Source organism: Neolamprologus multifasciatus, chromosome 6 (assembly GCF_963576455.1).
Source record: "Neolamprologus multifasciatus chromosome 6, fNeoMul1.2, whole genome shotgun sequence".
Classification (NCBI taxonomy): domain Eukaryota; kingdom Metazoa; phylum Chordata; class Actinopteri; order Cichliformes; family Cichlidae; genus Neolamprologus; species Neolamprologus multifasciatus.
Window position 1 is genome coordinate 36,449,124 of NC_140444.1, and position 12,138 is coordinate 36,461,261.

General features: G+C 38.8%; 1 long non-coding RNA gene across 1 annotated transcript; it reads right to left on the bottom strand.

Annotated features, from left to right (window-relative positions):
• Nucleotides 1-2,987: 2,987 nt before the first annotated feature.
• On the bottom strand, nt 2,988-5,257 carry LOC146517587 (uncharacterized). Its single transcript, XR_014874365.1, has 2 exons — nt 4,479-5,257; nt 2,988-3,090 (listed from the first exon to the last, which is right to left on the bottom strand). It is a non-coding gene; the product is annotated as an uncharacterized LOC146517587 (long non-coding RNA).
• Nucleotides 5,258-12,138: the final 6,881 nt, after the last annotated feature.

Genomic DNA, 12,138 nt, shown 5'->3' on the forward strand with positions numbered 1-12,138 from the left:
TGCCCATGAGGCTACATTCTTGAGGGCTATGCCTGTCTAATGCCTTTATATTAAATCATTTTTGTGAATAATTTTTTTAAATATTTCTTCATGCCATTATGCGGGTCGCAGGTAGAGGTGACATGGGCCGCGAGATTAAGACACAGGCATTAGAGCCTCTTAATGCGCGTTTTGTTTGGGTTTCCACCAGCGTGGAATTACCAAAATAGAGAGGGCATAGCCTATAACATATGAAACAGGAATCAGTGTAATCAGTTTATTTCAACAAAGTAAATGTATTCTGAATACCACATTTTTAAACGGTAACTGTAACGGAATACAGTTACTCATATTATGTATTTTAAATACGTAACGGCAGTACATGAACTCCCCAACACTGATTGTAGTTTAGCAGCCTGTCTTTTCTAGTTTGTCAGGATTTAATGGAATTCCATTTTCTCATTATCACAGCTTCACCTGGATTTTAAAAGTGTATCATTGGACAACAAAAGCCATATGGAAAAGAAATAGTAAAAACTTATATGATTTACTCATGAAAGTGGCCACTTTCTCATTACTTTCATATATTGTTTTAGTAAGTATCCAAAACATACAAGTTTCATTATATAATTTTTCAAGGGATCTTATATCTGTTTTCACTCTTGTATGCTTTTCATACAAGTTTCACACAAGACAGATACAAACTTTATAAGATTTACATATATCTTTTCCATATGGGAAGCCTTTTCAGTGTAAAATTATAAACATTTGTAAAGGTGGGGGTTAGAAAATCTTTTTTTTTTACTTTCTTAGAATTTAGGAAATCTGATCAGAACAGACTTCATGCATACATCAGCCCCTCTGTTTGAAGGCTGTTCATATCATTGGACCATATTCATCTCAGGTCACTGTTAGGGTTAGTGCATTGAGATGTCGTGACGTAAGTACATCCCAAAAAGTTGATTCTGTTCATCTGGACACAGCATTTTCAGTGAGAGAAATGTTTTGTCACTCATCTGAGTGACTTCTTAATTCTCAGCTGACTGCAGGTGTCCCAACCTTATAAACAGTACATTTGCACAATGACTGAAACTTGCACAACTTCAATGAACAATGGGCTGTTCGTTGAAGTGGTGCAATGGTCAGTTCCTTGATCATTAATATGAAAACTGTCATGACCATTGATCAACAACCACTGATCAAAGACTGTGACCATGAGTACCATTCACAGAGAGTACGGGAGCGGCATTGTAAGATGGCGAAAGATGTACTCTTAGGCCCCCTCCTCGAGTCAGAGATGGTCTTTCCCTTTTCATGTAAATGGCCTCCTAGACTTAACCCTTTAAAGCCGGTCGGAGCGGGTACGCTCCGTTTTGCGTAACTATTTTTAAATCCCGGTAGCTCTGCAACCACGTGAGCTAGCGCAATAATTTTTTTTGCATATGAAACCGGAGGAGTTGTACTTACATCATATGCCATCAGTTTGTCCTAAGTCACAGTTTCCTTCCACATATAGCTTTGCAAAAACTGCATAAAAAGCGCTTGCAGCAACAAAAACATAATATTCCAGAAACACGCTTTGCCGATCCGATCAGCTGTTTGTAACACTTCCTAGTCCATCAGCGTGAACTATCGCATGTCCTCCATGTCCTGCCCGAAACCGAAAGTGACGGGATAAACCTCTTAAATACAACTACAAATATATGTTAAAAAAAACAAAAACGATTTTAAATCTTTTTGTAGTTTATTGCACTTTTTTGCAATGTATGTAATTACTATGCACTTAATGCAGACATATTATTAAAATTTGGGCTATAATGGCTGTATTGATGTATATCAACTTGAAATGCTCCCAAAAATGGCACTACAGCATGTAAAAATATGATATAAGCTCTGGCAGACTTGGTTCTATGGTAGGTCTTAAAGGGTTAAACCAGCATTCCTCCCTGTCCAGGATGTGTACATCCTCATCATTGAAACAGTGTCCACTGGCCTGTAGGTGTAAATAGACTGCAGAGTCCTGGACTGACGAGGTAGCTCTTCTATCTTGTGCCATTCACTTAGCCAGAGGTTGTTTGGCTTCCCTGATATATAAAACACAGCAATCCCCCTGGCACTTAACAGCGTACGCTACATTACTCTGTTTGTGTTGGGGGATCCGATCCTTGGAGTGGACCAATTTTTGGCGCTGTGTGTTTTGGGGTTTAAAAGCCACAGAGATGTGTTGTATAGAAAAAAATGTGTCTCAACTGTTCCAATACTGCTGATACACAGGGGATCACTAAGGGTTTTCGCTTAGGCAGCAGTTGTCCTTCTCTGTGTAACAGGACATTACGCAGTTTAATAAGTTGGTAACAGCAAGATTTAGCCAAAGTATTTTAAAGCCTCCCAATTGCCTTTGGGAGTCAACAGTTGGTATCTTTTGTTAATTCTTTTGTTGAATCATGTATTTATAATATTGTTTAAAAAAGATTAAGAAGTATTAGCCCCCAAATGTACTCTTTAAAACAAAAAATTAAAAACCTAATTCATATAAATATTTATTTTATTAGTTATTTATAGAGTAACATTTATATCACTAAATGTGAGCACTTCTATTTTGACCCTTGTAAGGGCTGTGCTAACCTTTCATTAGCCCGGGCTATAAAGGAACTGTGGTCAGTATTAGGACCCTACATTCTGTTTCTTTTAAATACTGCATTGACGACCGGAGTCTTCCCTGAATGTTTTAAATCAGCTGTGGTAGTGCCAATCTTGAAAAAGCCTGGACTAGACGTTGACATGGTTGCAAACTATTGACCCATCTCACATCTGTCTTTTTTGTCTAAGGTCTTTGAAAAAGTTGTTTTTAAGCAGCTCACTGAGCATCTGTCAACAAACAATCTGTTTGAACCATTTCAGTCTGCTTGTAGATCAAATCACTCCACAGAAACAGCTTTAATCAAAGTGGCAAACGATCTGTTGGTAAACTGCAGACAACAATCGCACTTCAGTTTTAGTACTACTAGATCTAAGTGCTGCGTTTGACACTGTGGATCACTGTATTTTATTGGATAGGCTTGAACATTTTATTGGAGTTACAGGAAATGTTTTATCATGGCTGAGATCTTACTTGTCCGGGAGATCTCAGACTGTTAATTTTAAAAATGATCTCTCTGAGACCTGTGCAGTGGGGCATGGGGTGCCTCAGGGCTCTGTACTTGGCCCATTGCTCTGTATCTGCTGCCTCTTGGTGTTCTTTTACGTTCTTTTAATGTAACTTTTCATTGTTACGCTGACGACCTGCAGCTTTATGTTCCTTTAACCATTGGAAATTGTGCTGAAGTGTCTAAATTAGAATTGTGTCCATCTGCAATTAGGGGCTGGTTATCGGATCATTTCCTGCTTCTTAATACTGATAAGACAGAGTTGATAGTCACTGGACTACAAAAATTTTAATACTTGTCCCAAAATTTCATCTTGAAAATTGATGACTATGTCATAAATTGCAGGGACAAGGTTAAAAGCTTGGGTGTGTGGTTCGACATGGTGCTGTCTTTCTCATGTAAAAAAGATAACAAAGACCGCCTTTTATCATTAAGGAACATCAAATCAGTCAAGTTTTATCAAGCGACACTGCAGAGGTTCTTCTTCACGCATTTGTGTCTTCACCAGAGATGGGCAGTAACGCGTTACTTGTTACTTGTAACGCGTTACTGTAATCCGATTACTTTTTTCAAGTAACGAGTAAAGTAAGGGATTACTATTGCAAAAACGGTTACGTTCCCGTAGGAACGCTGCGATACTGCGTTACTAAAACCGTGATTTTTTTGCGAGGAATTCACAGAGAAACTCGCGGATTCTTCCACTGACCGCTGCGGCACACCTGCACCAGAGCACACCTCCGCCTACCCCACTCCTGCTTTACAGGTGAAAATAGAGCAAAAGGACCGCTAGTCTTTGACTTTATTTGTTTTCTGCTGTGTTTTACTTGCATCTATTTGAAAGAGTGAGTGTAAACACACATAAAAATTATTTTATGTGCTGGAATGTGCAGAAAATAGGTTTAAATATTAAACAAATTTCTTCCAGTCAGAGAATGTTGCATATAATTACATTTTTGCTTGATGCATAAAGTTAAAAGATTAAAACTAATAAAACAAGTTTTAAAAAGAGACTTTTCCATTTGATTACATTTTGTATGATGGATTATGCAGAAAAAGTAGAATTGGGCTGAAAGATCTATCACTTTATCACCTATTCAGGTTGTAAATCATGTTTTTAAAAAGTAACTAAGTAACTAAGTAATTAATTACTTTTGAAAATAAGTAATCAGTAAAGTAACAGGATTACTTTTTTGGGGAAGCAATCAGTAATTAGTTACTGATTACTTTTTTCAAGTAACTTGGCCAACACTGGTCTTCACATATCGATTATTGTAACGCTCTCCTTTCTGGGCTACCAAAGAAAAGTTTTAGAGGTTTACAGATGGTGCAAAATGCAGCTGCTCGCATTTTAACTACAACTGTAAAATTTGAGCACATTACCCCTGTATTGAAATCCCTTCATTAACTACTTTGTCAGGTTCGAGCAGATTTTGATTTTAAGGTCCTGCTGCTCACCTACAAGGCTTTAAATGGTTTGGCACCTTCAAACCTCTCTGATCTTTTGCACCCTTATCTTCCATCCCGTGCTCTCCGATCTCAGGATTCTGGCCTTTTAAAGGTCATTGAGCCAGAAAAAAAAAAAGTACTGGAGAGCGTGCTTTTTCTTTTCGTGCCTCATTTTTGTGGAACAACCTCCCTCAAGATATTGGGGGGGGGGGGGGGGGGGGGGCGTGCTCGCAAGCCACAGCCCTGAGGTTTATCCTCCTAGTGTTACATGGATTAGCAGCAGTCCAACCTTTGACTCCTGTTAGGGATGACTTGACTTGTGGGTCTTTTCAGGTAGGGTCCAGTCATTGTTGTATGTGTACTGGAGATGGAAACTACTTCCATCAGAACAAGGCCTTTCCTTTTGCTGTACAGAAGCTGCATTTTATAAGTGTGGCTTCTATACAATTGTATTTAAAGGATTATAAATTATAAAATGCATTTCATTTTGCATTCAGTAAGATGCAAAATTACAGACAGAGGGAATTATCTCCTAAAGAAAATGTTTAGAAGGGAAGAAGGGAATCAAGGGTTTCTTTTCCATAGACTTCTTTACAACCTCCAGTGTTTTTGCAACAAAAGAAGCCACTTGTACTTCTGCATAAGCTTCACTTTTAGACCCAGAGACTACATCCATCTTTTATTTGTAGTTTGTTTAACTGAATCAGTACAATAGTAAACATGTCAAAATGGTGGTGTTCAGCTAGTTGGAAGTATTTCATTTTCAGGAACAGTGTAGCTTTCATTAAGCTACATCCATGAGTGTGTGAGTCTGGATGGAATAGTTAGAAAACACTTCAAGGCATAGAACAGAAGTGCTACATGAATGTAGGTGTGATTGGAAGAATGTGGTATGTGCAAGTACCTTTACTTTTAGCATGGTGGCTTTAATGAGACCATAATTAATACTTGTGATATGTGCCCATATCTGTCACACCACCTTAAACCACAAACTGTCATTGTTACACTTTTGTTTTGAATACATATTCAGCAAACAATCATTAATCTGTAGAAGTGTTGACAGTTCTTCCCATTAAATTTGGGGGAAAGCCAAATTAAAAGTCTCCCTTTTCTGCCAGTCTTTATGTTAGGCATAAAGGGGACTCGGAAGAGCACACAGTTATGTTTGACTCTTGTATGTGTGTGTGTCTGTATGTGTGTGCCGTGCTTACTCACTTCTTGTGTTAAGTGTCTACAGATCCTAAATAACCATGCACATGTGTATAGAAGCAATTTACAAAGCCCTGTGTAATCTTCCTTTTTACTTTGCTCCTGGTTTCATCTGCAGGGGATTACAGTAGCACTTTTTGTGTGGAATGTGCAAAAGGAGGAGGGACATACAAAATGGTGGAAAAAGGAAAACAAATTGTAGCATAATCTCTGCAGAAAAAAGATGACTGAGTGAGGGAGTCCCACGGACCCTCCATCTTTTTGGGGGGCTAGAAAATCCCATAATCCTTAATGTTTGATGTCTCAAAGCTAATGGCGTTTATTAGGACAGCCCAAAAGGTGCTTTGTCCACAATGTGGTTGCTGTTGAGGTTTTGAATGACATTGCAGGGAGAGAGCTGGTAACTTTAGCTTAATCTGGGCTTATCCAGCCCTGATGCATGCACAGGTGTGTGGCCCTTAAACCCACAAAAGGCCATGCTCTCCCGTGCGAGCCAAAGATCAATCCTGCTCCAGGGGCTGAAGATGTCCAGAGGAATACATGCTGCACCTTTAACCCAGCAGGTTTTAGCCCCCTCATGAACTGAACTGCCTATTATCACATTTTAATTAAAAGGCTGCTCATTTTTCCCTTACCTGCTCAATAAGATATGGAATGATCTTTTCCTGCTGAATCACTTTACATTTCTTAAAGCAAGTCATGGAGGTTGAGTTGCTCATAGTCAACTGCAGGATTTTTGTTTTGACCTCGCCATTCAACCCTGAGACTTTTGTTTTGTGTTTTGACCATAAATCCTGTCAGTTCATAAATTCAGCAGCAGTGATTTGTGTCGCACTAGAACATTCTAGTGACTCTGTCAGTGCGCCCCAGGGCGGCTGTGGCTACACTGTAGCTTGCCATCACCAGTGTGTGAATGCGTGTGTGAATGGGTGGATGATTGTGTATAGTGTAAAGCGCTATACAAATACAGCCTATTTACCATTTACCATATTCAGTCACTATGGATGGTAACATCTTACATCTTAACTTAGCATCTTGCCCTCAGAAAACATGACCTTTAAAATGTAAATCAAATATGTCAAAGTTGGTTTGAGTACCCAGTGTATATATCAGATTGCACCAGTCTGAATATAGTATCACTAAATTTCCAGGGCATTTACTGCTAGCAAACAAACAAGAGTGGCTGTAGCTTAGGAGGTCGAGCAGGTCATCTGCTGATCGGAAGGTTGGTGGTTCGATCCTCCATGTCAAGCATCCTTGGGTAAGATACTAACCAAGTTGTTCTCCAATGCATCTATCAGAGTGTGAATGCACTTAGAAAGCACTAATAGAGCACTACAGAGAAAGTGCTTATGAGAATGGGTATGATCGGGTAAATGTGGCATGTTGTATAGAGCAGCGGTCCGGTACTGGTCCGTGAGTTGTTTGGTACCGGGCCGCGAGAGTTGAGGCTCAGGTGTGAAATGTATAGTTTTCAGGGTTTTTATCGGTTTTCAGCATTATTTTGTTATAGTTTTTATCGTTTACTCGGTTTTCCTTGGTCTTTTCATGTGTGTTATGAATAAATTTTCTTTTTTTCGGTACCGGTACTAGTTTTATTTTGTTGTATTTATCCGCGACACCTTAAAGGCCGGTAAGTGAAAATATTGTCGGGCATAAACCGGTCCGTGGCACAAAAAAGGTTGGAGACCGCTGGTATAGAGTGCTTTAAGTACTCCAGGAGAGTAGAAAAGTGCTATATAAGGATCAGTCCATTTGCATCATGTTTGCTGCCTCCTGTGCAGTCTTTCAGAGAGGACACAGAGCAACAAGATAATCCAGTGGAAGTGGTTCTGGTGGGCTATAGGTTGCACCTGAGGCAAGTGAAAAATTATTGAGATCTTGTATAATTTGTCTACATATTGGTGATAGGTATCCCAGTCATTTAAGTTTCTGAAGGAGGTTCCATATGAAACAGCTTTGGATTTGTTGCATATTGATGTAGGTGCCAAGTTTTGAAAGCGAAAACAAATATTATATCTCTGGTTATTCTGTTTATTGAAACTGCTCATAAAAGGTCTGAAATTTTTAAGGTACCCACTGTTACTGTCACAATTTGCATCACATCATGTTACATGCTAGGTGAAGTCAGATGTCTACTTGTATTAACTTCACAGAATTTTTTTAAAACCCTCTGAACTTTTCACCAGAAATATATAATTTCCCACAAAAAAACAACCTTTATCTAATCTCTGTTCTTTTAAGAAACTCACTATAATTAGCTCGGCACGCTCTTCATGTGGTTCATTATTCTGACCAATTTGTCAGAGAATGAATGACATTGATGTTGCCTCTGAATGTTGAAGGACTGCTGACTCTCTTATTGGATTTGCAAAGCCACTCCTTCAATAAAATTCCATATAATTCAATAACAGAAATCAAGGCTAGAGGCCCAGTGATCCATAAACACTATGATGATGAGGTCATCTCTTACCACATGCCAGCACATGATGCAATAACAGCATCATCTTCAGAGTGGCTGCTTTATTAGCCTACATAAAGAGGTACAATTATATCATGTGTTTCATTCTCAAACCTAAATACATTATATTATATATGTGAGTAATTTGATCGCTCTGGATATGTGATGGTGTAGAAACTTTGTCGATGTAATTAATGAAAGACGAAAGAACAAAAATACAGAGGACTCTGTGTTGTGTGGATTTGGGGATCCATAACATTTTTACTAAAACACCTCATGATATGTCCAAACCCTGCATTTCTTCAATTGCTACCATCTTCCTTCAAATAACATGCTTGGTGGTTTGAATTTCCTGCAGGGGTGATTCTGCCCCCTCAGATTTGTGGTCACACCCTGCTGACTAAAAGATCCCCCCTCCCCCTTTTTTTTCTTTTCCCACAGATAGAGCCATATGTATAGGATGAAATACCACACACTACTTCCTGTCAGGTAGAAAATGTTTCAGCATCATCCCAGCGTTACCATATCACCTTTTGCCTCTGAGATTATTTTTGGAGCTAAACTTCTTTACACCATTTATGGGCAAAGCAAGATGAAGTCTCTCTCTGTTCAACAGTTCATGTTTACAATTACAAGGACTACAAGCAACAGGAGGCATCAGCTGGCGGCTGTACATGTACATTGTGCAATTGCCAAAGCAGTCAACAGCATGGTTTTATTGTTGTTATTTGTTTGTTTGTTCGCCTGTCATAATAAGATTACTCTTTTGAGTTACGACATATTTGTACCTTGTTATGTTCACCAATCCAACACTCAATAAGGCTTCAAAGAAACATGTAATTAATAACGTCTCAGATATTATTTAGTCACATTGAGCAAATGACCCTTCATTATGAGCTGCACTCAACATTTTGCTCTTGAATACAAGTATGCCTGTGGGGCTATGGTGCTTTGCTGAAGATGACAGGGAAACCGTTTCTGCCCACTGGGGACTGAGAGGTCAGCGTCAAATCAGAGTGTGCAGATTGCACTGATGTTACTTTGGTGTTAAGTAACCAGAGATAATACCTGAGAAGGTCCTTCATTGCTGTTTTACATTTTACAGCAGTGTTTTACAGGTGACACTACAATAGTTAAAAAATAAACATGTAAACACTAAACATGTGTCGGAGTGAGAATGTTTGTTTAAAGGCAACATTTTTAATGTTAAAATCTATAAATATTCATGAATTGTAGTCCGAGATGGCTGGTGAGCATACATGCCATCCAACAAAGAGGACTGATTGAGCCAAAAGACAATTTTATTTAAGTCTGGATAAAGGGTTTGTTGATGTTAGCCAACTGCTGCCAACATCTAAACATAATCATAAAACTGAACTAAAAACTGTTTTGTGGTGATACTGGGTAAGGAAGCAATATGTTGACAATGAATATCTCCATGGTATGTTTAGCACCAACGTCATTGTGACTTACCAGATAAGTCAATTAACATTTTTACATGTTTAGATAGAAAATACAAAATATGGGAATTTCATGTAAATTCACAATATTGTTCATAAACACCAGTCCAATACAGAGACAAAAAGGACATTTTTACAGGACTACGTAGCTATCTTGAACACAAAGTGCATCGTTATAGAACCGCCTCTTAGCAGCAATAACTTAAATACTTACATAATTGTCTTCTGTATCAGTCTCTCATATGATTATAGAGGAAATCTGGCCCACTCTTTCTTACAACATTACTTCAGTTCATTACTTCAGGTTTGTGGGCATACATTTATCCACAGCTCTCAGTGTCGTGATCTGTGATGGCAGACCGTGTGGAGAGCAGTGGACCCAAATGCAGACGAACTAAACGTGGAAACGAAACTAGATTATAACAAAATAGCGAAAAACAGAATATTAATCAAACACAAAAACCACCTAATTAAGAAATTAATTGCAATAACCTAAACTGGGAAAAAGAAATATACATGAAAACCAGGAACATACATGACCACTTGAGATATAGGAAGGTTAACAGATGGTGAGTACTCTCCCAGAGTACTCAAAGCGCTGTACAACATGCCTCATTCACCCATTCACTTCCTTCTTTACTTCCTTCTTTACTTAAGTGCAATCCAACCAACATTCACACACATTCACACTCCGATGGAAGCATTAGAGAGCAAACTTGGGGTTAGTATCTTGCCCAAGGATACTAGGCATGCAGACTGTGGAAGCCAAGGCTTCCAAGGCGGGTATTTTTGAAAACGAAGATTTTCCGTTTTCGTTTATAAAAAAAAATCCCGTCCACATATAAAAGCCAAAAACGAAGGAAAACGCTGCTAGGAACATGCCAAAGCAGCAGGTGGCGCTATATTCCTATCCGTGTAGAAATGTTGGCCAATCAGAAGTCAATAAGCCTCGGTGGGAAAGAGTAAACAAAGATGGCGCATAGAAGCAGAACTGAGTCTTATGTGTGGAGGGACAGTAACTGTGTGTGTATATGTAAGCATTTAAACACTGCAGAGAGAACAATTAACAGTAACAGTATTGTAGAAATTCATTTCACCGAAACAATAACGTGGCGCACAGTGTCACGTCAAAAAATGCGCACACCTTTGACACTGCGTTTTCTCCGTTTACCTTGTCCACACGTAAACGCAAAAAAATAGAAAAATCTGTGTTTTCAAAAATACCCGTGTACGTGTGGACGTAACCCAAGAATCGAACCACGGACCTTCCAGTCAGTGGCTGATCTGCTCCGCCAGCTGAGCCACAGCCACCCCATGTGGTTCAGTGGAAACACACGGGAACACAGCTGAAACAAATGAACATGACGCCACAGAGGAAGCAAAACTAAACAAATCGAATATGGAACATGAGACTGTCAAAATAAAACAGGAAAAATAGTGAGACGTAGACTGTGATAACGCAAGCTACATAATAGGACATGGAGCAGACATGAAACACATGACAGACAGAGGAGACAGGAGGCATGGAATGAATGTGAAGAAGGAAACATGGGAACAGAAAGGAGAAACAAGACGCGTACATAAACACAGCCTAATGGACAAGTAACAAGTAACTAAACTGATCACAAGTAAACTCAGAGACGTAAAAAGAATGAACAAAGAACTAACCAGTTAAACCTCAATAATTATATATAACAGTCACCAAAACACAACTGGCCCAGAATCATGACAGTCAGATTCCAGCACATGATTTCCATCACATTCAGGTATGGACTTTGACTGGGTCATTACTATAGTCAAAGTCTATCTTTACTATCTTTTTTTAGCCAATCTGTTGTAGATTTGCTACTGTGTTTGCCGCCCTTTTTCTTGACCCAGTTTTAGCTACATTTAGCTGTCAACAACCAGTCTTTCTCGTGGTAACTTTAGGGAAAACCTAACCTGAACTACTCATATTGTTTCAGTTTTTTTCTAATTGTGCTTTCATTAACTTTATCATTTAAAACTTTAAGTGAGGCCTGTGGAGTTTTAGGTGTAGCTCCTAGGGGTGAATTTACTGCTACGTCAAGTGCTGGGAAAATTTTGGCATTGTGTGAAACGTTCCACACCAGCAAACTACCCAAACTTCTCTGTTGTGGTCATGCAAGATTAATTAAGTGCATTTGATTAGTAGCAACTGCTTGCCCATTGTCCTTTTAAATCCTGTGGAAACAGTAAAACTGCTGTTATTTTTATAAGACTGTATAGAGTTCTGTGAAGATGTTCTTTTTCTCATTACTGCAAATTATATTTTAGTGAGTTTTCAATTTGAGCCCATTTGGTTCAGTTAAACTCATTTCCACAGTTTCATGATGTACCATGGAACCAATAACTGGTACTGGTCATCTGATTGGACAACTCTGATTTTTCTTGTTCCTTCAACCTGTATTTCAAAATA